General features: G+C 41.2%; 1 protein-coding gene and 1 pseudogene across 3 annotated transcripts in view; both read right to left on the bottom strand.

The window, feature by feature from the left end:
* The window catches only part of ASTN1 (astrotactin 1), a 328,942-nt gene that overhangs the window by 225,292 nt on the left and 75,955 nt on the right, over positions 1 to 27,695 (bottom strand). The gene's annotated exons all lie outside the window — the stretch shown is intronic.
* On the bottom strand, positions 14,073 to 15,124 carry LOC131761875 (casein kinase I pseudogene; annotated as a pseudogene).

Raw genomic sequence — 27,695 nt, 5'->3', positions numbered from 1 at the left:
CTATCCCCCTGTTGCTGTCATTTAAACCTGTTCCTTTCATCTTTGCCTTCTGTGGAGATGGAAAGTAGCTAGGTTGGAGCCTTGTAATAATATCTGCAGATACGGGACCACTGCCTCTGAAGTGCCATATGCCTCTGACTGCAAAGCACAGCACTTCTCCAGTTCCCCATCACGACAGGGAGTGAAGTTCTCCCAGTCGTACTTCTGAAACCATCAGGGAGTGGATGGTTGGAGGCGTCACCATTTTTACTCAGGAAGAAAGAAAGGCAGATGACCACCTGGACCAAGGACGAGAGAATCAGCTAATTATGCTCTACCACAATTCCAGGCCCTGCATGTCTCCCACTAAAAGCAGAGGCTGCTATGTAAGCTCTTATGTACAGTTTATGTACCTTCCCAATCACAAAGGTGCCAGAGAGTATGTCCCTCCCCAAATAAAAATCTCAGGAGTAGGTACATTCTGAGCCCAAGACCTGTTTTCATAACTCAGACCTATTATCCCCATCCCAGTCCATCTGCAGGAGAGGTGAACCCCATTAATTTTCCTGTCCTTTACTTCAGAACTCTTCCTATCTTCACTTTTCCTTTCATATCCCTTCCAGCCTAGAAGGAAAGCTATTCTTTTTCTTCTCAAAGTTCAACCCCTCTCCATGGGCCCTCAACTTCTCCCTCACTTGCTACCTCTAAAGATTTTGTTCTACTCTCCTGTCCCTTTTACCTTCAATCTATCTTCCCAGTATTTCTTCCTCCTTGGTCTAAAATAATGGTAAAAGTCATCCTCACCTCCAACTCCTCCAAAAGAAGAAAAGCTTCTCATCTTGATTTTGACTTTTCTTATTGATTATTTTTCCTTTCATTAATTGCTTAACCCTTCAAAAATTAAGCCTACGAATTTATTTTCTCTACTCATTCTCTCTTTTACTCCTTAACCCATTAACCTCCAGTTTTTCCGCAAATGATATAGGGTGCAAGCAGAAGAGCACTAGCATAAGATTCTATGAACTTCTACCTGGGCCAAGAACCTCTTGAATACATGGCTTGGTCATAGCAAGTGATGGCTGAATGAAAAAAGGCATGAACACAGGAAAGGGATGGGACAGCAGAGGGTAAGCAAAAGGAATGATCTTTATTGAATGACTGGAACTAATCCATGCCACGCGCTGTGTTTAGTGTTAGAAATACTTGTCTTATGTGATAAAAGATAACTTTGGTTCTTAATTCAGTTCTGCTTTTAACCATCCACATGATATTGAACAAGTCAATGACCTTCTTCTGGAGCCTAGTTTCTTATCTATAAAACAAAGTGATTGGACTAAAGGATTTCTCATGCTCCTTGACACCTAAAAGATATGAAAGAAAAGCATTTGGTTGTATATGTTGGAGAACTTAGAGATGAAATAGTCCCGAGTTTCTAAAGCTTTCTTTTTTTCTCTCCCTCCCTCCATCCCTTCTTCCTTTTCCCTTCCTTTCATTTTTTAAAAATCTGATATGGAACCTTGTATCATATTTTTTTTTCCTGTTTACCAAGCTTATTTATTAATATTTTTTTTCTCTTTTTATTCAAAGACATAGATAACTGGGGTCATATGGCCCAGTTGCAAGAGCATAGGTTTTGAAAACAGGCAGTATGAATTTGAATCCTGCTTTGCCACTTACTAGCCCTATGACGCTGGACAGGCTACTTAACTGATATTAGCCTTAGATTCCTCACCTATAAAATGCAGCTAAGGCAGTAAAGGGCACCTGCAAAATCCTGCCTCTGAGGATTTTTACGAGAGGTGGTAGAGATAGAAAGCCTGGTTCACAGAATGGTTGGCACAGGAGGCATGGAATGAGTTTCCCTGGTTTTCTCTTTATCTTTTTCTTCAATAGCAAGGGCAAAGTTTCTATCAGGTTCTTAACAAAGACTGCAAATACAAATACCTTGTAGGTACCCTTTATTCTCTCACTGGCTTCTAGGTGGGCTGGTGTCTTTCACAGGAAATGACTGACCTACTGGAATTCCCTCATTAAATGATGAAGTAACAGAGTTTGGTCTCCTGCCCAAGTTCATGGCAATGTCAAAATCAGCAACCCGGTTGTTTCACTCTCCATGTGGTTCTTATTCAAGGTCCTCATGACGCTCCTCGGGGGCGGGGGTGGGGGGGTGGTTCTCCACAGCTGATTTTGTGTTCCTCAGAAATGGAATATTTTTTCACTCAATAATGATCTGACAAAAGACTTTTCTGTTATTATTGAGGTTGTCAGATGTCCTGGTCTTGCATAATAGCAGAGAACCCCTCCCCTTCCTCCACACACATCTTCTAGTGTTTTTCTTTCCTCCTTCTTGTCTCTCTAGTGGTATCTTCTCTGTAGTATCATGGATCATTCAACCAACCCCTTTCTCCACCTTTAGCTTTCTTTTCATGTCAACTAGTTTTAAACACAAATATAAGTTTAAGAAGGGAAAAAGCCTTAACCTTAAATACATATATGGTGGGAAAAGAATTATTGCAAAAATGTTCCTCTTAGCATTTAACTTGCAGACACTGGAATCCATCTAGATGCTCAGCATTAGAAAAGGGATGGATAAATGATGGTATGGACATATGATGAAATACTATGTAATACTAAATACAATTAACCATCATATGTTTCAACGAACATTTAATAATGTGGCAAATCACTTACAATATAAGGTCAAATAATGTTTTTAAACTCTTTTTAAACTGTGTAAAGTATGAGCTCAGTTTTCCAAAAAGAATTTTATATGAATAGAAAGTTGGCAAAACATGTAACTAATGTTTACAGTTTGTCCCTGGAGAGTGGGGGTATGGGAGAGTCTAAATTTCTTCTTCATATGTTCTGTGTGTTTCTTCTCATTTTTAGCATGATCGATAGTTTTTAATGAAAAGAAAATAATAGCTTTTATTTTGACACCAGAGATTGCTAGGTATCTTCTATGGCAACTAATATGATTACTCTGGGTATTTGGTTTGTAAAACTGCCAAAGCTATTTGCATGGGCACAGACTATTATAGCCAGAGAGAACTGGAAAATAGCATCTATTCTCAAAATGTTTTCAACAGCAAAAGTCTTTCTTCAAAAGAAACCTTTAAAGAGATGCTTACTATGTCAACAGAGATAAAAGAAGAATGGTTCTCATCCCAGCAGGGATAATGGGCTCAGAGTCCCATCATTCCCATCTTCCCACCCTCCTGATGGCAGCTGAAGCCTGTTAGTGAAATCCCTAGGACTCTGGGAGACATCATTTTTAAAGATCCTGATTTGGTACAACCTCTCTGTGCTGCAAGTGAAGAATCAGGCACCAAGAGGGGCAGTGACTTGCGTGAAGTCATCAGGGTTCCTGACCAGCACAAAACAGAAAACACCAATTTTCAGACTCCTAAGCTGGCTGCATAAGACTTGCCCAGAAGAGGAAAGCATCTTTCAGTGATGTTCTTGAGATACAAGATGAAAGAAACAGGACCTGGGATGCTGACCATGAGGAGTCAGCCATCCTCAGCAGTGCACTCCGCAAGCCATATGTGGAATTCTGCCCATTCAGCAGGAGCCTGAATGTTATTTATTATTTGGAGGTGAGCATGGCCTCTTTTTCAACCTTCAGACCCTGTGAATCTCCTCTGACCCCCACCTCCATCCTCAGGTTGCCCAGGCTTACAAGAAATACTGCTAAATCCTTTCCCCTCATTGCAATGAATCAATGTCTCTGTGGTCTGCAGTCCTCAACCGTGTCTCAAACAGAGCCAGCTTTTGGATGGAAGCATAAAACCCCAAATCTTGTTGAAGCTGTTCAGAGAGCCCAAGATGCTGGTGGGAGCGGGGGAGTGTTAATCCCCACTTTCGAGGCCAGCTCCTACACTGGTAATTACATTTTGCTTCAAAAAAGTGTCCCTGCCGCTGCTGGTAGATACAGTCTTCATTTTCCCCTCTCCAAGCGAAGTTGGGAGTTAAGGTCTCTCTGAGGGTGGCTTGCTGACCCTGGAGGCGGCTTTGTTCAGGGCTCGGCTGCATTTCAGCACTGGCCGAGCTGGGCTCTCTGTCCTGGGGTTTGCTGAGCTGTTTGCAAAGAGCTTTGCTTAAAGAAGTTATATACCTGTAAGGTATTATTATCACCTCATCTTTTTCAATCTTCAACTCCAGTCATAGTGATTGAGGAACCAACCTCATGTGCCTCAGAGTTTCAGTTTAGTACAAGCCTAAAGGCTTGGGTTTTGAAAATATATCTGAACCCCTCAGATGTGACAGAATTGAACTGGAAATCTGCTTACGCACCTAAAGAGAATGGACAGCTTCCTACCGCCCCCCCCTGGAGATGCTGGCCTGCCTCTGCTTCTGCCACCACCCAGAAGCCAAGACAAAGTTCCACTGCCAGAGTTGAGTAACATTCACGCCTAAGTGTCCAGCCAAGCTTTTTGGTGCTCCCCATCTCATAAGGGGCAAAACAGAGGCAGTTTTCTTGAGCTTGAGAATCAGGCTGATAAGCCAAAGACAGAGAAGTTGTAACAGCTGTGACATTCGTCACATGCCTGATTAGACACTTCACTGAATGTAGCTAGTGTCACCATCAGTAAAATCAAAAAAGTAGACAGGACATTCACAAGGGAAAAATACATGTGTTTTGGAGTTAACAGCAAACCAAGAGGTGCTACTTTAATTTTTCTGAAAAATCCTACACTCTGTTGATATTACCTATTTTAAAAATCATTTTAAACATTTCTCGTTTAAAATGTAGCATGCTCATTCTAAGATGTCAAACAACTGAGAAGCTTTTAAAGCGAAACTTCTGCCCGTCTGCCTTGCAATCCCACTCCCAGAAGTAACTACCATTAAAGTTCAAAATATATCTTTGCACACCATTCTCCAAGCTCACGTAACTATATACAAGCACATGTGGAGTATTTCTTCCTCCCATCTTCTTCTCTTCCTCCTTCCTTCCTTCCTCAAGAAAACAGGGTAATAAAAACATCAAAATTCTTCCATTAAGGTTTAGAAACCAGCAATACTCGTTGGATATGAACTGCTTTGTCTGGCCCAGAGTCAGAACCCCCACCACACACCCCTCCCGTCTATGGGAGGGACAATGGGCAGTGAGCCAGCAAGAGAGGATGGTGATTTTTCTTGGTTTACGTAACCAGCACAGCCAGTCCTTCTCAAAAGCAGAGGAGGTGACCCAGGAGCCCCTGCCTAATCTCATCAATGCGGAGGCATGGGAGCTCCCAGATCTCTGTACTTTGTTTGATGTCAAGAGTCTTCCTGCTCAGAAACAGACACAGATGTAGAGAACAAACGTATGGACACCAAGGGGGAAAGTAGCGGGGGGGGGGGGGGGGGTGGTAAGATGAATTGGGAGATTGGGATTGACATGTATACACTCATGTGTATAAAATGGATGACTAATAAGAACGTGCTGTATAAAAAAATTTAATTTAATTTAATTTAAAAAACTAAAAGAGTCTTCCTGCTCAGTGGGGAAGCTCAGACCACCCGGGGGTCCTTGATGGCTCCATGAGAGTTTCTAGATTGCTTCTGAATGGGACCAGATTTGACCGTTCCAATAACAAAAGCTCCTATGGAGGGCAGTTAAAGCCATTTGTATCATTTAGTTAATGTATTAATTAATCTTTGTTCCATAGCTATGCCTGGAAGGAGAGAGACAGATTCAGAGAAAGAGGCACCAGAGGGACACTATATGCTGAAAATGTTTGAGGCAAATAAGATCAATGAATACAAGTACTCCTCAATTTCCAGAGTCCAGTTCACAGAACGGTAGAAGCCTTACCTGATACCCCACAGGATACATATACTTACCCACACCACCCTCTCTTACACACACTGGTAACTCACACAGAGATATATGCAGAAATAATTGTATCTTTATTCTCACTCGCCTTCCCTGCACCATCCAGCCCAAGCCCAGCTCTCCACCTGCATATCACACTCTCCCCAGTACTGGCTAAGGTTCTTCCACAACACTACAAACTCCATCAAAACTGACCCTTAGCAAAGAGCTTGCAATCAGACACTGAAATAGAAATTAGAAGTCACTGAAAACAGTCACCTTTCCCAGGGTGTTATCAGTCAGTGGCTGAGTGAAGCTCTTATTTTGTTTAATAAAAATAGGGCATCCTCTTCACTTCTGACACCAAAAGCACTAGTGGCCCACGTACTAGTTTAGCCCTGCTCACATGAGCATAAATGTACATACTTGCGAAACACACCACACACACACACACACACACACACACACTCCTCAATCACCACCATCATCATCGCAATATAAACAACACAACTCAATACAATACAACACAACACATGGTGTTTGTATTCTTATAATTTTTTTTAGACTGTGAGCTTCCTAAGGACAAAGATCCATGAGACAGTCTTATGTTTGCAGTCCCTTGGTAGAATGTCTAACAGATAAACCAGCAGGGTGGCTTGACAGATAATTAGCATCATGATGAAATCTTAAAACTCGAAGAGATTACAAAAGTCATCTAGATCCTATAACCATTTAAATGGTCATCCAGCTTGTGCCAACAAAGCTCAACCAACCCTCCACCTTTGAATAAAGACCACCCATCCACAGGGAGCTCAGTTGAAATGCTCTCTACTTTGAGTCAAAACATCTCCTTCTCTGAAGCCTCAACCCATCAATCCCTTGTATTCATTAGTCTTTTCCCACATCTACATGAAAGACCTTCAGATATTTGAAGTCTGCTCCCATGGTTCCCAGATCTTTTTCTGATGAAGCATAATAGTTCATTCAATTGTGCCTTATCCTTTCAACATGTCTTGGGACGCCTTTACCATCCTTTTTACACGCCTTTGTTTTCAAGAGTAGGAGAGAGGGGCTAAATTCAAATGTTAATAAGGAGGATGTGGGTAAAATACATGTATGAGTCTGGCCCTGCTTGTGGTAATGAAGGAGTGATAGGGCTGGTGGAAAAGGAAGAGGCCCATCTTACCAAAATGCCTTCAAATGAGAACACAGACTTCGTGAAAGCCAAATATAATATGTATTGGGGCTAGATTCACCCACTGAACTAGATATTTCCTGAATCACAACGACCAGAACTGACCTCAAAAGTCTGGGTGTCATTTGACCAGCTCAAACAAAAAATGATGTTAATCTCCCATTGGAGTAACTATACTTCTGTTAATGCTGCAAACATTACATTAACCTTTTAGGATGTGACATTCTGCTGACTTACAACAGGCTCTCTGTGAACTAAAGCCTGGAATTATTTTATAGGGCTGTTATTAATTGTTTTTCTTGAATGCAGTTTTAAGACTATGTTTATTCCTACTAAATTTTACCTTTTCAGATTCAGCCCATCTTTCCAATCTGTCAAGATTCTTTTGAGTATAGACTTTGCCATCCAATGCAAATATTCCCCTTGCTAGTTTCATGTAACCTATAATTATGATAAGCATTTTTATTGATATAATTCACATACCATAAAATCCACCCTTTTATATTGTACAATCAGTGATTTTTAATATTTGCAAATTTATACAACTATCACTACTACCTAATTCCAGAAAATTTTCATCAGGCTAAAAAGAAACTCTATTTCCCATTAGAAGTCCCCATCCCTCCTCCCTCCCTCCTCTGGCAACCACGAATTTCTGTCTCTATGTAGTTGCCTGTTATGGAAATCTCATATAAATGGATTCATATAATATATGGTCTTTTGTGTCTGGTTTCCTTCACTTAGAATAATGTTTTTTAAGATGCATCCATGTTGTAGCATTTATCAGTACTTTATTTCTATGGCCAAATACTAGTCTATTATATGGATTCAGCACATTTTGTTTATTCATTCTTCAGTTAACATACACTTGGATTGTTGCCATTTTTGAACGCTATAAATAATGCTGCTATGAACATTCATGTGTAAGTTTTTTTGTGGACAGATGTTTTCAATTCTCTTGAGTATATACCTAAAAGTGGAATGGCTGGGTCATATGGTAACTCTATGTTTAGCTCTTTTGAAGAAATGCCAAATCATTTTCCACATCTGCTGAACAATTTTACATTCCTGCCAGCAGTGTATGAGGGTTCTGATTTCTCCACATCCTTGTCAACACTTATTATTGTTTGTTTTTGATTATAGCTATCCTAGTGGCTATGAAGTGGTATTTCACTGTTGTTTTTATTTGTAGCTCCCTAAAGACTAATGCTATTGAGCATTAGCCCATTTCATGGGTTTTTTGACCATCTGGATATCTTTGGAGAATGTCTATTCAAATCTTAGCCCAATTTTTAGTTGGATCATTAGTCTTTTTACTGTTGAGTTGTAGGAGTTCTTTATATATTTTAGATACATGATTTTTTAAAGTATTTTGGATACTTTATCAGATACATGATTTTCAAATATTTACTCTTACTCTGTGGGTTTTATTTTCAATTTCCTGATGTCATTCTTTGAAACACAAAAGTTTCAAATTTTGATGAAGCCCAATTTATCTAATTTTTTCTTTTGTTGCTTGTGCTTTCAGTGCCACAGTTAAGATGCACTGCCTAATCTAAGATCACAAAGACTTACACCTATGTTTTCTTCTAAGGGTTTGATAGTCTTAGCTCTTACATTTATATAGTAAATCCACTTTTGAGTTGTTTTTTGCATATGGTGTGAGGTAAGGGTTCAACATCATTCTTTTGCATGGATACTCAGTTTTGTAGTTGTACCAGCACCATTTTCCCCATTGAATTGTCTTGGCACCCTTGTCAAAATGAATTGCCTACAAATTATAAGGACTTATTTCTATACTCTCAATTCCATTCCATTTTTATATGTCTAGCCTTATGCCAGTAGTGCACTGTTTTTATTACTGTGGCTTCGTAGGACAAACATGTTTTTGAATGTTACAGAAATCAATTATAGAAATGTTGAACAAGACAGGACTGAGGAAAGAGCTCTGTGGCACTAGAATATAAGTTCCATGAAGGCAAGAGCTTTGTCTCCTTTGGTCACTAGTACATTCTCAGTACCTAGAAAAGGGTCTGACACATGGTAAAGCTCTGACTAAATATCGGTTGACACTGAATGACTGAATAAAAAATATGATTAGAATCCACTATCAAATTACAACCACATATGAATCTACTTACTTGGACCAGCATTCTGCCTTCTCCTTCCATCAAGTCTGGAAAGCTCATGTGGAAGACCTTGCCAAATATTTTGCTTAAGTCTAAAGGGCACTTATTTTAACACTCAGTGTCAGAATACCGCATATGACATCCATCAATTTAGAGTTACAAGTAGAACAGTGACTTAGACCATTCCTGGCACAGGCAGGACACCACCTGATGACTTAAGAAGGAAATCCTCTCTTATCTATTCCTTTAAAACAGTTATTACCAACTTAGAAGAACTGCAAAATCCTATGGCAACCACATTCATATCATTTAATAACCCCTGTCTGGTAAGTTAATACTCTGCAATGTCCCACTTGCCCTTTTCGGAAGAGCAAGCCCAGGAAGCAACAATTAAAAACAAGCAAAAAAGACCCTGCACACACCCGCAACACTGGTTCTGCCAGAGCTCTCCCTGCTTCTGAATGGGACCTAGATGACTGAAAGATGACAGCGTGGGGAGATTTCATCAAAAAAATGAAAGAAACATCAACAAAGAAAAGGAGAGATTTCAACTTTTCCCACAGATTAACGACTAACAGTTTTATTTTTTAAAGTTCAATTTTTTTTCTTAATTGTATGTGAAAGCTGACTTTTCAGCTGTGTGTTTGTATATAGGACTGTTAGGTCTCTGAATTTCATTGAAGGTTTATATTCTGGGGTTTATGTTTTGGGTACAGATCTGCATACAAATACTGATACTGACATCAGCTCCCAAGAGAGCCTGCCTTGTAGAAATATCCTTGCCTGAAATCTCACAAACTTTCAGGCTCCAGTCTTATGTACTAATGCTGCCTCCTTGCTAAAAAAAAAAAAATCATCACAATTTTCAGTTGAGATCACTACACAAATTACCTCACTTAATCTTCTCAGCTGAAATAGATATTGTTCTCTGTTATACAGATGAGAACAGCAAGGCTGAGAGAAGTTAAGAAAACTATCAATTCACAATCAGAGGAGCCAAGACTCAAACCCAGGTCAGTCTGACACCAAACTGCATGTTCTTAGCCACTGTATATCCTGCCTCTCAAATGAATATAATGCACTATAAATGCACACAGGTGGTTTTAAATGAAGAGAGGCTGCCTGAGCACATGATTATCATCTGAGTAAAATCCAACTGCCCTTCTTCCTCTAGATCCTTGCCCTGGGCTTTGCCAATTCAAATGCCCATAATATCAAGCCCACTGCCTTCTCTTTTTATCCTTTTCACATTCTCAATATGTATTTTCATTCTCAATGTTTGCTTCTGGGGGGGCATAATTCTCATGAAATCTACCTTCTTAACAAATTTTTAAGTGTACAGTGCAGTACTGTTAACTATATACACACTGTTGCACAACAGAGCTTTAAAATTTTTTCATCTTGTATTACTGAAACTCTGTACCCATGGAAAAGCATTTCCCATTTCTTCCTCCCTCTAGTCCCTGGCATCCACCATTCTACTTTGTTTCTCTGAGTTTTACTACTTTGGATACCTCATGTTAAGTGGAACTATGAACTATTTGTCCTTCAGTGATGGACTATTTTTAATTTATTCATCAATGGACATTTAGATTGTCCCAATCTTGGCTACTGTTAATAATGCTGCAATGAACATGGAAATGCAAATATCTCTTCAAGATCTTGTTTTCAATTATTTTAGGTAAATACCCAGAAGTGGGATTGCTGGATTATTTTATATAGTAGTTCTACTTTTAATTTTTTGAGGAAACTTCATAACGTTTTCCACAGTGGCTATACCATTTTACTTTCCCACAGTGTACAAAAGTTTGATTTCCCCACAGCGTTACCAATGCTCACTATTTCCTGTTTTTTTATGATAGCTATCTTAACAGGTGTGAAGTGATAGCTCATGATCTGCACTTCTCTGATGATTAATTACGTTGAGCATCTTTCATAAATTTGTTGACCATTTGTGTGTCTTGGAGAAATGTCTATTCAGGTTCTTAGCACATTTTTAAATGAAGTTATTTGGTTTTATCATTGGAGTTCCTTAATATATTGGCTATTAACCTCTTAACATAATATGGTTTGCAAATATTTTTTCCCATTCCATAGGTTGCCTTTTCATTCTGTTGATTGTTTTCTTTGCTGTACAGAAGTTTTCAGTTTGAGGGACTTCCCCGGTGGCCCAGTGGTTAAGAATCTGCCTTCCAAGGCAGGGGACGTGGGTTTGATCTCTGGTCGGGGAACTAAGATCCCACATGCTGCAGAGCAAATAAGCCTGCGTGCCGCAACTACTGAGCCCACACACCTCAACTAGAGAGAAGCCCATGCACCACAACTAGAGAGAAGCCTGCGTACTGTAACAAAGAGCCCATGCACCACAACAAAAGATCCCACATGCCACAACTAAGACCTGACGCAGCCAAAAATAAATAAATATTTTTTTAAAAAAAAAAGAAGCTCACGGGCTTCCCTGGTGGCGCAGTGGTTGAGAGTACGCCTGCCGATGCAGAGGACACGGGCTTGTGCCCCGGTCCAGGAAGATCCCACATGCTGCGGAGCAGCTGGGCCTGTGAGCCATGGCCGCTGAGCCTGCGCGTCCGGAGCTTGTGCTCTGCAAGAAGTTCTTCAGTTTGATGTACTCCCACTTGTCCATTTTTGCTTTTGTTGCCTGTGTTTTTGATGTCATATCCAAGAAATGATTGCCAACACCAATCTATGAAGATTTTCCCTCTGTTTTCTTCAAGAAGTTTTATAGTTTCAGGTCTTACGCTTAAGTATTTAATCCATTCTGAGTTGATTTTTAACATAAGGGTCCAACTTCATTCTTTTGTACATGGATATCCAGGTTTCCCAACACCATTTATTAAAGAACTTATTCTTTCCCTATTGTGTCTTGGCAATCTTGTTAAAGATAATTTGACAGTGTGTGCTTGGATCTAGTTCTAGACTCTCTATTCTGTTCCATTGCTCTATATGTCTGCCACTGTGCCTATATCATACTGTTTTGATTAGCACAGCTTCATATTATTATTATTATTATTATTATTTTGCAGTACGTGGGCCTCTCACTGTTGTGGCCTCTCCCGTTGCGGAGCACAGGCTCCGGACACGCAGGCTCAGCAGCCATGGCCCACGGGCCCAGCCGCTCCGCGGCATGTGGGATCTTCCTGGAGCAGGGCACGAACCCATGCCCCTGCATCAGCAGACGGACTCTCAACCACTGCACCACCAAGGAAGCCCCCTATGTTTTGAAGCCTAAATGGAAACACATCCCTGTGCATGGACTGAAAGACTTAATAAAATGTCCATACTATCTAAAGTGATCTACAGATTTAATCCAATGCCTATTAAATATTCCAATGGCATATTCTGCAGAAGTAGTAAAAAAATACTAAAATTCATGTGGAATCACAAGGATCCTGATAGTCAAAATGATCTTATGAAATAAGAACAAAGCTCAATGAGTGTTATTACTCTTGCTGCTTCTTGCAGATCAACCCATTAACAAGACCACGGCAGTAATTTTTGCACATCTGTGACACACTCTCTCTTTGAACACTAGCTTTGAGAGAAAACTTGGACGTCATTCAGATGCATGAATCCCAGACACCCAAAGCCTGCTTAAGCACCTCAAGTCCAATATAGCTAACTTCTAAAAGTAAACCCAGTTTAGAACAACTCATGCACAGATCTTAAGTTTCCTCATTCATCCCCAGTCTCGACAAAACTCCTATCATTTCTGCTCATCAGTATCAGTTCTCCAATCATCACCACCACTGGGAAAATGCCGTGATGTTTTCAAAGAAAAGTCCCATAACTATTGTTTTTTCCCAACTGCCAAACACCTCCACCTTATTTCATACGGAATGTCTCTCCATAGGTTCACCCGTAACAACTGCAGCTCCCATGAACACAGTCTATAGGGTTAGAACATGGTTTAAATCCTAATCTCATTATCTATCAGCTGTGTGTCTCTACACAACTCATTTAATAAACCTAAGCCTCGATTTCCTCACCTAAAACTGGCTATAGTAATGATACCTCTATCAAAGATTTGTCATAAAGATGAAATAATACAGAGCCTGGCACTTAGCAAAGCCTGCATGATAATCATTATTATTAATATTATTTTGGTTTCATTTTACTTTAACTTTTTTAAAAAGCCCCTAAATTCTATGGCCTCCAGGTAGCATCAGAGAAACGAAGTGTCATTTCTGTACACTTTGTAAGGCAAGACCTAGATGCACACGCCGTGGGGAACGCCCCCAGTTGCTCCGACAGCGCAGCACTCTGGCCTCCGGGAGACCACACTGACCGCTCGGACCGGGCCCACTGTGGGTCTGGGACTGGCTTTAAGGCGCTTATCTCCCACTGTTCGGCCGGCAGCGCCGAGCCAACACAAGAAAACCAGGCGCACCTGGCACCGCCCAAAGGGCCCAGTGGTGGCCGCCCAGAGGTCTGGGCCCTGAGGCAGCGGCTGGAGTAGTTGCGCAGGAACTCCCCGCTGGCCACACCCGCGGGCCCAGGCTTTTGAGCGGCATTTCGGCTGGGGGCCCCCCTCACCCAGCCTTCCCCTTTGGCCTGGGGAGGCCCAGGGCGGGCTCACCCCTGGCAGCAACGTCCCACAGCAACCCCTGGAGAAAATGGCCTCCGGATGGAGGGAGAGAAGCTGCACTTTATGGCACTAACGGGGTCGGCAGCTGCACTACTTACTCAACAGACACTGGCAGAGGCGCAAGGCAGATCAGCCGCTGGAGTTTTCTTTTCTCCTTGTTTGAAATAGCTAATGCTCTTGGAAGGGCGGACTAGAAACAGGTGTAAGGAATCTCGTCCAAAGTCTCATGTGAAGGAAGTGACCCCACGTGCGGAGGGCAGCTCTGCCGGCCAGGCAGTCTGCGTACGGCTGCGGCCACATGGCCATGGCCAAGCTCACCCCGAGGGGCTGCAGCGGGAGGATTCAGGGGCCACCGCTCCAGGGTCACCTGCGTGGCTCCAGCGATTTTCTCTTTCTCCTCTGAAGGAAACAGCAGCACTTGGTGTCGTCAGCCACCTCCACGTCTGCGGGGACTGTGATGGGGACACTGAAGTGACCAGCAGCGGTGTTGTCGTCAGCATTCAGCTCCCCGTGGACGGAGTTCAGTGCCTGGTTTTTGCTGTGTAGCAAGGCTTTATCCCAAGCCTGAGGCTGCGAGGGCCGGTTGGTGTGGACCGCGCCATAGGCGTGGGCCGGGACTTCCCGGCCCAGTCGGACTGGTAACCAAACACAAAACGGCTGCGGTCAGAGGTAGTGAAGAACTTGTGCAGGTAGTCAGAGTTCAGCTTCTCGAAGAAGTCCAGACGCCGCCCGTAGCACAGGCACTTGGCCATTTCCGGGAACCTCTCGGGGAGGCTCTCGATGGGCGTGGCCCACTTGGTGTCCCGGATCTTCCGGTAGCGCTCCTTGAGCGTGTGGGCCTTGAGCCTCTGCCCGCGCAGGCTGTCGCACAGGAAGCACAGAAGCATGTAGCCCAGCGCCTCCAGGTCATCACAACGGCTCTGGTCCTTGCCCAGGTGAGTGTTGATGCTCATGTAGCACGCCGTGCTCGCAGTACGGGATGTGCTTCTTGGTCTCAGGTTTGATGGAGTCCTTGGCTAGGCCGGAGTCAGTCGATGATGTGGATGGCGTGCCCGGCAGCCCAGCCAGGAAGTTCTCGGGCTTCACGTCCCAGTAGGTGAGGCACTTGGTGTGCACGTACTTCATGCGCCTGACCAGCTGGATTGCGATCATCAGCACCATTTTGAGCGTGAACGTGTGGTTGCAGGAGTGGAACGGGTCCTCCAGGCCAGACCTGAGCAGCTCCAGCACCATGGCAGTGTAGTACTTCCCTCACGGGCCGAAGTAGTAGACCTGGCGGACGACCTCTGCGGCACTGAGCTGCTCTTAGAAGCTGTATTCCAGGTGCAGCTGCGGAGCCTGGGACTCGATGGGCTCCAACTTGATATAGTTAAGTATCCATTTGTATAAAGATTCTTTTCTAGCCGGAGCTCCCCAAAATTGATAACTGGCTGTCTACTCTCCCCAAATCTCTTACATGACCCTGTCTGTGATTTAGGTTCCAAGAGGTCATGAAGTGAACCGAGATCACCTTCTATTAATGTTAAATGAGCCTGTAAGTGAATGTTGGGCAGCAAATCAAAACCACTGTTAGCAGCTACTCTGAGGAAGTTCCTCTCTTAAAGGACCAGCTGCCCTTTCATAAAAGACCACTTTTTTCTATGAATAATACATATAATAGTAGGGAAGAAAACGTTTCCATTAAGCAATATCAATTCTCAACACACTGGATATAATCTCTTATGCCTCCATAATTAAAAATTAAACACAAAGTATTACGTTAAAAAACTCCAAAGCTGATTTTTATGTACTCTTTTTCTCCAAAAACATCATTCTTACCAGCCTTTCAATATAATTATATTCCAGGGCAAAACAGGCAGGTAGAAAAGAATAAATCAACATATAATCTTCCTTTAAAGTCCTAGCTTAGATTTTATGATGTGTACAGGCTGTTCGAAAAAAAAAATCAGGTCTGAAATTTTCCACAATGAACATATAGTATATTCCATTATTTTGTTATTTTAAAAGGGAAAATCATGTGAATTATCAGATCTGTTGTATTTTTAGACACAAGAGACTTTCATTGACTGTGCAGGCTTTCATTGACTGTGTGAGTTTCTGTTAACCTATTTCTAGATCTTAAGTCCCTGACAAATAGCTGGTGCTTAATGTATATTTTTCTAAATAAATAAATACTAATATTAAAAATAAAAACTAAGAAGATATTTGAGGTTGGGACAATTCAATGTTTTGTCAATATTATTGCCAGTGGATTTCCCCCTCCTCTGTTCCACTTCCCTCTTTACTAAATAAATAAAGAGCAATTTCAAGGAAACAATCACTGGGAAGTAGGAGGATTCTTACTGTTGTCCTTAATTCACTTAGGACAAGCATTCTCATCTTATTTATTTAAGAAAGTCCATGTGAAAGTCACTGAACTCAGAAAAGCATGGGCATCTATCTTCTTAAGCTATGAAAGTAAAAATAATGATAATAATATATTTAATTACAAGGAAAAATTTGGTTGTATGCATTTCGATCAACATACCCAAATTGATTAAAATTCGAATCACAGGATTTCTAAAGCTGGAAAGATTCTTACATGTCTTGGAATCTAACCCTTCCTTTTTAAAATTGTGGAAGCTGAGGTAGAAGAAGTTAAGTGATTGTCCCAAAGATACAGAACTAGTAAAATGGCAGACAGACTTGTTCCCAGGTACCTAATTCCAATTTCAACACATGTTCCATTTCACTTCACTCTACTATAAAGCCCTTAGTGTTTTACAGACTGATAATAAAAATTAATAAAAATGATGATGATAATGAAATTTCACTGTACTGGAAACAGGGAAATGAGGTCAGTTAGCAGGTATTTGGTGATGCTTTTGTTAAGGCAGAACATCTATTATTTTCCATCTCCCTCTGCATTTAAAAAAAAAAATCTATGTACTTTGCTTAAAAAAAGCCTTAGGCAACTAAGTATCATTCATTAAAACATTTAAGACAAGTGACAGCTCCTAGTAATACACTTCCAGAACAGAACAAGCAGGATAAAGATAACTTAGCAACTGCATATACACATAGAATTTTTCTACTGATACCCTAATCCCCTGCTGGCCAATTTTTTTAAGTGGGCTTTTATTGTACCATAAAAATGAACAAGCTGAAGCTTTCACATCCGGAGAAATGTTGGTACCTGCATGGAAAATGTTTTGCCTTCAGGAGTCCAGGATGAGAGAAAACCATTATTACTCCTAGATAAGGACAACTAACTATGTGATAGAACTGGGTATTGAAATTCCATTTGTGAGTAGCACATAAACTACAGCTTTAGCAAGATGATTCCATTTCTAAGTATAAGATGATTACTGATGCAAGGTTGGTCTTGTTACCACTAATATAACTTTGTCTTTTAAAAACCAAAAACCCAGCTTTGGAGAACTATTTGACAGCAGCTATGAAAGCTAGGCACTTGCACCCACTATACACCAGAAATTCCACTCATCGGTATATACCTGACTAAAATGCATTTATATATGAGTCAAAAGACATGCACAAGAATGTTCATAACAGCCCTATTCAAAATAGCCCCAAACTGGAAGCTACTCAAATGGCCATCAAAAATAGGATGGATAAACACATTGTATTATAATCACACAAGGGAATACCACTTTGCAGTGATAGTGGGTAAACTACAGCTACTCTCAGTAACACTAACAAATTTTTACAAAAACATATTGTAGAGTAAAAGAAACCACCTACGGGAAAAGTTTGCACTGTATGATTCAGTTATATAAAATTTAAAAGTGATCATATTAATCTATGGTGTTACAAATCCAGTTAATGCTTCCCCTTGTGGGGGCGGGTGGTTACTTTCAGAAGGGGCACAAGGAGGATTTGGGGGAGGGTGCTAACTCTGTTTTCTTTCGTGATCAGGGTCCTGGTTATACAGGGTTGCTATCTTTGTTTAAATGCATTGACTTATACGCTTATGATTTGTAAGTTAATATGAGTTTATGTATATGTCATTTAAAAAATCTGAAGCCCTAAACATTTTTCTATAAAAACATGATAGGGCGAGAGTGACACATTAGTAGAAGCGATGTGCCATCAGTAAGATAAAGAATGACTGCACCCACAGGGAGCCTTCCCTCCCTTGCCCTGTTTTTCCCTCATCATTGCTTATGAAATTGGTCATCAGCCTGCAAATGAGGAACATAAATGTATAAATGTCACATTCTTATGCAAGAACAAAGGCACTCACTTCTTTTTGCCCCAAGGCATGAATGGGTCTCAGTTTTCATTTACTAAAAATGGACCTATTAGGGTAATGTGCTCACGTCTGTCATTTCAAGTTGATCGCTGGCAGTCTGTGTTATGTGAGATGTGTCCCACTAAGTAGAAATCAGATAAATTCAGGGAACATACATGATTTTGGGACATGGACTAATTGGGCATTTGTCCTTTGTGCTCCGTCTGTAAGGTCTGTTGAGGGAACACAGAAGTCTGTCCTCGAGATTTAATAAATGGAGGAAGGAATAAACTTTTAAGTACTTATTATGAGCCGATACAGTGTTAGGCATTTATATAATCTTCACAATAGCTTTCAAAGGCAGGTACTATTGGCCTCATTTTACAGGAAGGAAACAGACTCTGAGAGAGGATGAAGCCTATGCAAGTTATGCTGCTACTAAATAAGGGAAGAGAGATTCAAATTTGGGACCACTGACTCCTCAGGCTGTTTTCATAACGCACAGTTTCTATAGAGGTCAAAATGTCTGCATTCCCTAGAGAAAAGAACCAAAGGGTTCTTTTCAACTCTGCTTTAAGTCTATCCTAATACCAGGGAGTATTCCAAGTGCAAGAAAAAACACAACTACCCCTTTGCCTGAAAAACAGTCTTAAATAGCAGGGGTAGTGAAGGTATAAGTTTTTAATAATTGTCATCACTGGGTCAAAACACTTTCTCAATCAAGCCCAATATTCTTTCAGAAATGATGGTATCCAATGTGTGGGTACCTTCCAAAAGGCAGGCCTCAAAAGTTTAGGTATCCACGTTCAATGTGTCTAACTTCCTTTCGACTCAAGAAAAAAATCACTCCTAGCACTATAGAACTGGCCAACATATAAAGAGGAAGAAACCAATGGTGCCACCCCAAAAGACTTCAGAGAAACCGTAAACCGGCTGTATTGCTTTGAGGTATCAGAACTCCAACTAGGAGCAGGCATCCCCTGCAAGCTCTTCCCTGACCATCACGGCTGATGCTATGACCCAGAATAAACATCTGACTCTCCCTACCTCAGCTTCTCCACACTGCAAAAGGATGATAAGAACTCCTACCTGTCCTCAAAGGTGTTAAAAGAACCAGCTTATATCTGCAGAGAGAAGCACTGTTTAAGTGCTAAGTGACCACCAATACAGGGAGCCTTGAACAATGCAGATTGGTGTCGGTCTTGCACAGATCACACATGTTCTCACCTCCCAACAGAGAAGGTTTGAGAGTGACCCCCTAGCTCATAATGAGACACAAAAGCAAATGGATGATGTGGAGATGTATTTGGGGACTAAATGAAGAAATCAGAAAAAAAATTGGAGTGAAATTTGCCAGGCTAAAAGTGACCTACAGTAGCCCTGCCCTTGCATACAAAATCACAGGATGGACATTTGTCCTCTGCATGCTTTCTGGCAGGGTTGGCCACACTGGGCACTGGGAGAGTTGACTGAACCCACACTAGAGACAGCAGCCACAGAGACTCAATTAAAACTGATCTAACATGACAACAGTGAAAAGGATACACAGCTGCAGAGACGGAGCAGCAGGTACTCAATGGGTATGCAAAAGTAGTAAAGCAATAGATAAATCAGACTTAAATAGCTGGCTCCTGATCAGGTGACTCTCCTCCAGGGCTTCCACCTGGTGGCAAGCATAGGTGAATACTAAGAACAAGCTCCCAGGCTCTGAGTTAGGTCATTTTACATGTTTATCACACAGTCCTCTCACCAGCCCCTGAAAAGTGGGTATTATCATTTTTCAAGAAATGAGGGTCAAAGTGACAAAGTAACTTGCATTAAGACAGTGCCGCCATCACTAAAATATAGGTCTGGCTGAGACAGGAGCCCTTGCTCATTAAACTGGGTCCTCCATCTCTCATCACAGTTATTCACTGTGTATACTAGCTCTGAGCAGATCCCCAGGCCAACTCAGTAGGAAATCCAAACCATGGTACCTGGCTTTGTAGTTAAAGGGTATGGCCTATAGTACAGTAACTGATCCAATAAGCATTTGAAGAGGCCCTGCTATGGGCCAGGCTTGTGCTAGATGAGAATAATGCAGAAAAAAGAAGACCTACTCCTTCACCTTGGCAACATCCATTGGCAGCCAACAAGCATGGTGCAGCAGCCATTCTGGGCAAGTTCTCCAGCACAGACTTCAGCCACAGTTGGTGAGATGTGTCAGCAATCACAAAGGTTATGGCCCCCTTGAAAGCCATTCTCAAGGAGGCCCTCAGCAAACAGAGGATATTCTTTAGTCTGAGTTTTGACAGTTCTTTATTAATCTCCTGAGGATTATGGCTAAAAACTGCTGCATTGTCTTTTACTTTTAATTGCAGTGCTATAGAAGGTTTGATTTTATTTAAAAAAAAAAAACTAGTAAAATTATTGCAGAAGAAAAAATGTTCTTAATAATTTATTCATAATGCTATTAAGACAAAGTCATGTTTTATTGGCCTCTGTGTGTTTATGTTGTGATGCAGAAGTCAATAAGAGGGAGCTTTAGTAATATACACTATCTATGAATATTCTCCATGTATGTTCACCAAACAATTTCTCAGCATCAATAAAGGATTTCAATAATTTAAAAGTATGATTTTCCCAGGTTTAACTGTTTCCTACTAAAAGGGTGCCACAGATGCTTATACTGACAGCCTCTCATTCCTAGCAAAAGCATCTGCACTTTATGGGGAGAGAGAGTGGAATGAATGTTAGTCCAGGAAGGGGCTCTTGTCTCCATGCTGATGCTAACTGCACATGACCTTGAGGTCTAGGCCCTTCCCTCTTTATCTGTACGATGAAAAGATTTAGAGGAGGCAATGCCCACGTCTTCCTCAGCTTTCAAACTGTGAAATAGCACTCCCCTGGGCCTTATCTTTATCCCTTCTTGATCACCACTACCTTTTGTCAGGTGTCATTTTGAAATGAGTTTCTTGTTTCCCAAATGGGCATTGCTCTCCAACTACTTAGCGTGGCTCACAGAGTTAATAGGCAGAATGGAGGCCCACTGGCTATGGAGACAAGTGATGGTTCCCTCTCCAACTTGCTGTTTGCCCTTGATCAGAGAGTCACTTAGGAATTCCAGGCCCATCATTTCCTCACTGATGGGGAATTATGTGACAGTATTTAGCTAGCATGAAGGAGTGAGAGAGGATTAAATAATATGCTTGTATGGGACTTAGCCAATACTTGATGTTACACTGGATACTTGGTAATAATTACCTTTTGAGTCTCACAGAACTCACCTGAAATACCTTCCTGATTCAAGGGCTAAATGGTTCTAAGAGGGTTTAGTTCCTTTTCATTCCCTAAAAGAACTGTGCCACAAACTGAGAGCCTTGATATACCAATGCAAGCATGGATTTCCTTTGCCTTAGCTCCCCAGAATCACTAAAGAATCATGATGACTATGTTTTACAGTCTCAAATCACTTTCCCCATATTCCTTTATAGATAGACGCTTATTATGCCGTAAACATAAAGGGAAAATATCCAGTGAGTATTTTGACACTGTTAACAATCCCTTTCGGGGAGACCTTCAAGATGGCAGAGGAGTAAAATGTGGAGATCAGCTTCCTCCCCACAAATACATCAGAAATACATCTACATGTGGAACAGCTCTTACAGAACACCTACTGAACGCTGGCAAAAGACCTCAGACTTCTCAAAAGGCAAGAAACACCCCACGTGCCTGGGTAGGGAAAAAGAAAAAAGAAAAAACAGAGACAAAAGAATAGGGACAGGATCTGCACCTCTGGGAGGGAGCTGTGAAGGAGGAAAAGCTTCCACACACTAGGAAGCCCCTTCACTGGCGCAGACGGGGGTGGGGGGGAGCTTTAGAGCCCCGGAGGAGAGCGCAGCAACAGGGGTGCCGAGGGAAAAGCGGAGAGCTTCCTCCACAGAGGATCAGTGCCAACCACCACTCACCAGCCCGAGAGGCTTGTCTGCTCCCCCGCCTGGGTAGGCGAGGGCTGAGAGCTGAGGCTCGGGCTTCGGAGGTCAGACCCCAGGGAAAGGACTGGGGTTGGCTGCGTGAACACAGCCTGAAGGGGCTCGTGCACCACTGCTAACCGGGAGGGAGTGCGGGAAAAACTCTGGACCTGCCTAAGAGGCAAGAGACCATTGTTTTGGGGTGTGCAAGGAGAGGGAATTCAGAGCACCACCTAAATGAGCTCGAGGTGGACACGAGCTGTGGCTATCAGCGCAGACCCCAGAGACAGGCATGAAATGCTAAGGCTGCTGCTGCCGATACCAAGAAGCCTGTGTGCAAGCACAAGTCACTATCCACACCTCCCCTCCCGGAAGCCTGTGCAGCGTGCCACTGCCAGGGTCCCATGATCCAGGGACAACTTCCCCGGGAGAACACACACACATGGCATGCCTCAGGCTGGTGCAACGTCACACCGGGCTCTGCCGCCGCAGGCTCGCCCCGCATCCGTACCCCTCCCTCCCCCTGGCCTGAGTGAGCCAGAGCCCCCCAGTCAGCTGCTCCTTTAACCCCGTCCTCTCTGGGCAGGGAAGACACCCTCAGGCAACCTACACGCAGAGGCGGGTCTGGATCCAAAGCTGAACCCCAGGAGCTGTCCGAACAAAGGAGAGAGCGAAATCTCTCCATGTAGCCTCAGGAGCAGCGCATTAAATCTCCACAATCAACTTGATGTACGCTGCATCTGTAGAATACCTGAATAGACAACAAATCATCCCAAAATTGAGAATTGAGGTGGTGGACTTTGGGAGCAACTGTAAACTTGGGGTTGCTTTCTGCATCCAATTCTTTTCTGGTTTTATGTTTATCTTAGTTTAGTATCTAGAGTTTATAACCAATGGTAGATTCCTTTATTGATTTCATTGCTCTCTCTCTATATATATAAATATATATATATATATATATAGAGAGAGAGAGAGAGCTATATTTTTTTTCCTTTTTCTCTTTTTCTGAGTGTGTATGCATATGCTTCATTCTGTGATTTTGTCTGTATAGCTTTGCTTTTACCATTTGTCAGAGGGTTCTGTCTGTCCGTTTGTTAAAATTTGTTTCTTTGTTTGTTTTTTAGTATAGTTTGTAGCACTTGTTATCATTGCGGGATTTCTTCTTTGGTTTGGTTGCTCTTTTTTTCTTTCTTTTTTCTTTAAATTACTTTTTAATTTTTTTAATTTTTAATAATTTTTTAAAAAATTTTTTAAAATAACTTTATTTTTTCTCACTTGATTTCTTTTTTTCTCCCTTTTCTTCTAAGATGTGTGGCTGACAGGGTCTTGGTGTTCCAGCCGGGTGTCAGGCCTCTGCCTCTCAGGTGGGAGAGCCAAGTGCAGGACATTGGTCCACCAGAGACCTCCTGGCTCCATGTAATATCAAACAGCAAAAGCATCCACGTAATATCAAACAGTGAAAGCTCTCCCAGAGACCACCATCTCAATGCTAAGACCCAGCTCAACTCTATGACCAGCAAGCTACAATGCTGGACACCCTATGCCAAACAACTAGCAAGACAGGACACAACCCCACCCATTAGAAGAGAGGCTGCCTAAAATCATAATAAGATCACAGACACCCCAAAACACATGACTGGACATGGTCCTGCCCACAAGAAAGACAAGATCCAGCCTCATCCACCAGAACACAGGCACCAGTCCCCTCCACCAGGAAGCCTACACAACCGACTGAAACAAACTTAGCCACTGGGGGCAGACACCATAAACAACAGGAACTACAAACCTGCAGGCTGCGAAAAGGAGTCCCCAAACAGTAAGTTAAGCAAAATGAGAAGACAGAGAAACACACAGCAGATGAAGGAGCAAGGTAAAAACCCACCAGACCAAACAAATGAAGAGGAAATAGGCAGTCTACCTGACAAAGAATTCAGAGTAATGAGAGTAAAGATGATCCAAAATCTTGAAAACAGAATGGAAAAACTACAAGAAACATTTAACAAGGACCTAGAAGAACTAAAGAGCAAACAAACAATGATGAACAACACAATAAATGAAATTTAAAATTCTCTAGAAGGAATCAATAGCAGAATAATTGAGGCAGAAGAACGGTTAAGTGACCTGGAAGATAAAATAGTGGAAATAACTATCGCAGAGCAGAATGAAAAAAAAGAATGAAAAGAATTGAGGACAGTCTTAGAGACCTCTGGGAAAACATTAAACGCACCAACATTTGAATTATAGGGGTCCCAGAAGGAGAAGAGAAAAAGAAAGGGAATGAGAAAATATTTGAAGAGATTGTAGTTGAAAATATCCCTAATATGGGAAAGGAAATAGTCATTCAAATCCAGGATGCACAGAGAGTCCCATACAGAATAAATCCAAGGAGAAAAATGCCAAAATACAGGTAAATTAAACTATCAAAAATTAAATACAAAGAAAAAATATTAAAAGCAGCAAAGGAAAAACAACAAATAACATACAAGGGAATCCCAATAAGGTTAACAGCTGATCTTTCAGCAGACACCCTGCAAGCCACAAGGAGTGGCAGGATATATTTAAAGTGATGAAAGGGAAAACCTACAACCAAGATGCTCTCCCCAGCAAGGATCTCATTCGGATTTCACAGAGAAATAAAAACCTTTACAGACAAGCAAAAGCTAAGAAAATTCAGCACCACCAAACCAGCTTTACAACAAATGCTAAAGGAACTTCTCTAGGCAGGAAACACAAGACAAGGAAAAGACCTACAATTATAAACCCAAAACAATTAAGAAAATGGGGATAGGAACATACATATCGATAATTACCTTAAATGTAAATGGATTAAATGCTCCCACCAAAAGACACAGATTGGCTGAATGGATACAAAAACATGACCCATATATATGGTGTCTACAAGAGACCAACTTCAGACCTAGGGGCACATACAGACTGACCGTGAGGGGATGGATAAAGATGTTCCATTTAAACGCAAATCAAAAGAAAGCTGGAGTAGCAAATCTCTTATCAGACAAAATAAACTTTAAAACAAAGAGTATTCCAAGAGACAAAGAAGGACACTACATAAGGATCAAGGGATCAATCCAAGAAGAATATATAACAACTGTAAATATTCATACACCCAACATAGGAGCACCTCAATACATAAGGCAAATGCTATCAGCCATAAAATGGGAAATCGACAGTAACACAATCATAGTGGGGACTTTAACACCCCACTTTCACCAATGGACAGATATCCAAAATGAAAATAAATAAGAAAACACAAGCTTTAAATGACACATTAAACAAGATGGATTTAATTGATATTTATAGGCACATTCCATCCAAAAACAACAGAATACACTTTCTTTTCAAGTGCTCATGGAACATTCTTCAAGATAGATCATAACTTGGGTCACAAATGAAGCCTTGGTAAATTTAAGAAAATTGAAATTGTATCAAGTATCTTTTATGACCACAATGCTATGAGACTAGATATCAATTACAGGAAAAAATCTGTAAAAACTACAAACACATGAAGGCTAAACAATACACTACTAAATAACCAAGAGATCACTGAAGAAATCAAAGGGGAAATCAACACATACCTAGAAACAAATGACAATGAATACACAACAACCCAAAACCTATGGGATGCAGCAAAATCAGTTCTAAGAGGGAAGTTTATACCAATACACTCCTACCTCAAGAAACAAGAAACATCTGAAATAAACAACCTAACCTTACACCTAAAGCAATTAAAGAAAAACCAAAAAAACCCAAAGTTAGCAGAAGGAAAGAAATCATAAGATCAGATCAGAAATAAATGAAAAAATAAATGAAGACAACAGTAGCAAAGATCAATAACACTAAAAGCTGGTTCTTTGAGATGATAAAAAAGTTTGATAAACCATTAGCCAGACTCATCAAGAAAAAAAGGGAGAAGACTCAAATCAATAGAATTAGGAATGAAATCGGAGAAGTCACAACAGATACTGCAGAAATACAAAGGATCATGAGAGATTACTACAAGCAACTATATGCCAATAAAATGCACAACCTGGAAAAAATGGACAAATTCTTAGAAAAGCACAACCTTCCAAGACTGAACCAGGAAGAAAGAGAAAATATAAACAGACCAATCACAAGCACTGAAATTGAGACTGTGATTAAAAATCTTCCAACAAACAAAAGCCCAGGACCAGATGGCTTCACAGGCAAATTCCATAAAACATTCAGAGAAGAGCTAACACCTATCCTTCCCAAACTCTTCCAAAATATAGCAGAGGCAGAAACACTCCGAAACTCATTCTATGAGGCCACCATCACCCCGATACCAAAACCAGACAAAGATGTCACAAAAAAAATAAAACTACAGGCCAATATCACTGATGAATATAGATGCAAAAATCCTCACCAAAATACTACCAAACAGAATCCAACAGCACATTAAAAGGATCATACACCCTGATCAAGTGGGGTTTATACCAGGAATTCAAGAATTCTTCAATATATGCAAATCAGGCTTCCCTGGTGGCACAGTGGTTGAGAATCCGCCTGCTGATGCAGGGGACACGGGTTCATGCCCTGGTCCAGGAAGATCCCACATGCTGCGGAGTGGCTGGGACCGTGAGCCATGGCCGCTGAGCCTGCTCATCCAGAGGCTGTGCTCCGCAATGGGAGAGGCCACAACAGTGAGAGGCCCGCGTACCGGAAAAAAAAAAAAAAAAAAAAAAAAAAAAAAAAAAGAATATATGCAAATCAATCAATGTGATACACCATATTAACCAACTGAAAGAGAAAAACCATATGATGATCTCAATAGATGAAGAAAAAGCTCTTGAGAAAATTAAACACCACTTTATGATAAAAACTCTCCAGAAAGTAGGCATAGAGGGAACTTACCTCAACATAATAAAGGCCATATATGAAAAACCCCACAGCCAACATCGTTCTCAATGGTGAAAAACTGAAATCATTTCCACTAAGATCAGGAACAAGACAAGGTTGTCCACTCTCACCACAATTATTCAACATAGCTTTGGAAGTTTTAGCCACAGCAATCAGAGAGAAAAAGAAATAAAAGGAATCCAAATTGGAAAAGAAGAAGTAAAGCTGTCACTGCAGATGACATGATACTATACATAGAGAATCCTAAGGATGCTGCCAGAAAACTACTAGAACTAATCAATGAATTTGGTAAAGTAGCAGGATACAAAATTAATGCACAGAAATCTCTGGCATTCTTATACACTAATGATGAAAAATCTGAGAGTGAAATTAAGAAAACATTCCCGTTTACCACTGCAACAAAAAGAATAAAATATCTCGGAATAAACCTACCTAAGGAGACAAAAGACCTGTATGCAGAAAATTATAAGACACTGATGAAAGAAATTAAAGATGATACAAATAGGTGGAGAAATATACCATGTTCTTGGATTGGAAGAATCAACATTGTGAAAATGACTCTACTACCCAAAGCAATCTACAGATTCAATGCAATCCCTATCAAACTACCACTGGCATTTTTCACAGAACTAGAACAAAAAATTTCACAATTTGTATGGAAACACAAAAGACCCCAAATAGCCAAAGCAATCTTGAGAACGAAAAATGGAGCTGGAGGAATCAGGCTCCCTGACTTGACTATACTACAAAGCTACAGTAATCAAGACAGTATGGTACTGGCACAAAAACAGAAATATAGATCAATGGAACAGGATAGAAAGCCCAGAGATAAACCCACACACATATGGTCACCTTATGTTTGATAAAGGAGGCAAGAATATACAGTGGAGAAAAGACAGCCTCTTCAAT

This window comes from Kogia breviceps, chromosome 1 (assembly GCF_026419965.1).
Source record: "Kogia breviceps isolate mKogBre1 chromosome 1, mKogBre1 haplotype 1, whole genome shotgun sequence".
Lineage (NCBI taxonomy): Eukaryota > Metazoa > Chordata > Mammalia > Artiodactyla > Physeteridae > Kogia > Kogia breviceps.
This window is presented reverse-complemented; position numbering and strand designations above follow the sequence as displayed.